We start from the raw sequence: 3,399 nt of genomic DNA on the forward strand, positions 1-3,399 counted from the left end.
TTTTTATATATAAAAATTTCTAATTTTTAAAACAATCGTATCATCTTAGTTAATCCTATAAAGATAATTTAGTCTTTTTAAAATTATTTATCATGGGTATGTTAATAATTTAACTTTGCTATTTTAATCTTTTCAAAATTAACTTTAAAATGTTGTTATGTTATTTAAAAATTAAGTGATCTTAAACTGCTAGTAACTATTTTTTCACAAAATAAAAAATTATTTAATCTTTACAAAACATTAATAAAAAAGATACAATTGGTCTTTAATTAACAATGTCCAAAAATCATTAGTGCTTTAGCACATCTAACCGATCTTTTTATAATTAGAATAATTTAAAGGCCAAATATTATAAATTTATGCCTTTTGTACGGAGCTAATAAAAATCGTGAAATTAGAATATATTGTCTTGGTCCTTTAAGAACCAGCTTTAAATTTCTCCACAATAAACAATATATGTATACCTTTTTCTTCTTTTTTTTTCTAATATTCTAATATTGAAAATAAAATATATTACGTATAGAATAAATTAAGATTTTCAACATATAAATATAAAATTGCTAAAAAGTATAATCATAAAAAATATAAATTAATTTAATACTAACTAAATATTAAATCATTCAATAAAACTGCTTTCTAGTAATTATACCAAATAGATATAATTTTGTCAAACGAATCTAATTTTTAACGAATATTAAATTGATTTTTTTATCATTAAATATCTTTTGTAATAAAAAAATGATTTATTCTTTTATATGTATAATGTAAATATTGTAGCCTCTTATTCCCCATTTAATACTAGTGAAATGTAAATCTTATTTAAATTATTAAACATAGGTAATAATAAATGTGGCATGAATTATTAACACATGAATTATCACTTTAATCCATTGTATCCACTTTAATTCCAAGCTTTCCATTGTACATCTCCTTTTCCATCCAATCAGAGATGTACATGAAGATCATTGACTAGGCCAACCAATTTATTGATGTAACCGCCATCAGCGACAACATCGGCTTCTTCAACCCTTTCATCGGTCCTAACATTTTCTAAAAACATGTAACTATCGTTCATCTATCATCTTCCTCTTTCCGCTCACGTGACTCCTTTGGTAATACCTGCTTGTCCTTGATGCAGGAAAGAGCCACACCCGTCAAGGACACTAGAAGGAGTATTGAGAAGAATAAATCACCTTTCACGTTTGCGCAGATAAGGTCACATGCTTTTGTAATCGTGAATAGAAATATTGTCGAAAATCTCCGAAGGAACGTGGCCAAGTAACCCAATACGCTTCCCACTGCCATGAAAAATGCAAAAAGCGTGTTTGCCAGTTAGATTTTTCGTTGGTCGCTGGGGGCAAGGTCACCAACGAAGGGTCGGCAGGGGACCTGGACTATATTGATCGACGTGTCCAACATCCAAAACCCAATCATAAAGATGGATATGGTGCGTGGCTGAGGTTTCGTATAGGAGAGTGAGTCTCAAAAGGCGTAGCCGATGTCTGCGGAGAAGCCAATCATCAAAAGAGCTCTGATGAGGGCAACAACACCGGCAAGGATAAAAGGACGGTGTCACCCGAGTTTACAAGTGCATCGGCTACTGTAGTAACCTAGGATGGGCTCGAGAATCAAGCTGGAAATAGGGCCGCCAAGCTAGACGAATGAGATCCATCTGACAGGTACTCCGAAAATCTGGCAGATGGATATTAGCATTATTAGCTATACATCCAGGGCAAAGTGTATTCTGGCGGCGATGGAGGCCATAAAGACCAGCTTTCAGATTATGCTTGGCTGCACCAGTGGTGACCCCTATTACAGCTACGCCGGTGCTGACCCGACTCCAGCTGCGCCGGTCTCATGACTACGTAGTGTTACATTCGAGGGATCGAGAGAGTGTTTGACGGAGAGCACGTTCGAGGGATGCGGACGCATTCAAAGGATAGAAGATGTGTTTGACAGAGAGAGACAGAGAGGTCTTCGAGGGATAGAGAGTGTGTTTGACGGAGAGAGATAGAGGTGATAGTGTGTTTGATGGAAAGTGACAAAGGTTTTCGAGGGATGGATAGTGTGTTTGACGGAGAGAGACATTGGTGAGAGTGTGTTTGACAGAAAGTGACACAGGTGTTCGTGGGATGGAGAGTGTGTTTGACACCTCTGTCCCTCTTCGTCAAACTCACTCTCTATCCCTCGAACACCTCTATCTCTCTCCGTCAAACACACTTTCCATCCATCGAATGCACTCTCCGCATCCTTCGAACGCGCTCTCCGTCAAACACTCCCTCCATCCCTCGAACGTAACACTACATAGTCATGAGACTAACGCAGCTGGAATCGGGATCTGCGCCAAAATCGGGGTCACACCGGCGTAGCCATGCCCAGTCTGGAAGTTGTTCATGGTAGCCTGCATCGCCATCGGAATTCACTTTGCCTCGGCTGTACAGCTATCAATGCTAATACCCGCCTGCCAGATTTTCGGAATACTTGTCAGATTGATCTCTTTCGCTGACTTGGCGGCCCCGTTTTCAGCTTGGTTCTCGAGCCCATCCTCGGTTATTACAGCAGCCGATGCACCTGTAAACTCGAGTGCCACTATCCTTTTATCATTGCCGGTGTCGTTGCCCTCACCATAACTCTTTTGATGATTGGCTTCTCCGCAGATATCGGCTACGTCTTTTGAGAAAACATCTCCTATACGGAACCTCAGCCACGCGCCATGGCCATCTTTGTGATCAGGTTCTGGATGTTGGACACGTCAATCAACTTGATCCAGGTCCCCTGCCGAACTTTCCTTGGTGACTTTGCCGCCAGCGACCAACGAAAAATCAGACTAGCAAACACGTTATTCGCATTCTTCATGGCAGTGGGAAGCGTGCTGGGTTACTTGGCCATGATCCTTCAGAGATTCCAACAATGTTCCCATTCATGATTACAAAAGCATGCGATCCTATCTGCGCAAATGTGAAAGGCTGTTTATTCTTGTCGATGCTCATTCTAGTGTCCTTGACGGGTGTGGCTCTGTCCTGCGTCAAGGACAAACAGGCAGGGGCGGAGCTAGATAAAATATTAGAGGGGACCAAAAATATTTACACAATAAAATAAGACTAAAATAAAATTTTAAGGGGGGACTAAACTAAAATTTACATATAATTTACATGTGAAAAATTTAAATTAGGGGGCCATTGCCCCCCTTCTCTATAATGTAGCTCCGCCCCTGCAAATAGGTATTACCTGAGGAGTCACGTGAGCGAAAAGAGGAAGATGATAGATGGGCGGTGGTTACATGTTTCAGAAAAAATGTTAGGGATGATGAAGGGGATGAAGAAGCCGATGTTCTCGCTTATGGCGGTTACATCAATGAACTGGTTGGCATGGTCAATGTTCTTTATGTACATCTGATTG

The sequence above is a fragment of the Arachis ipaensis genome, chromosome B04, assembly GCF_000816755.2.
Source record: "Arachis ipaensis cultivar K30076 chromosome B04, Araip1.1, whole genome shotgun sequence".
NCBI classification, from domain to species: Eukaryota; Viridiplantae; Streptophyta; class Magnoliopsida; order Fabales; family Fabaceae; genus Arachis; species Arachis ipaensis.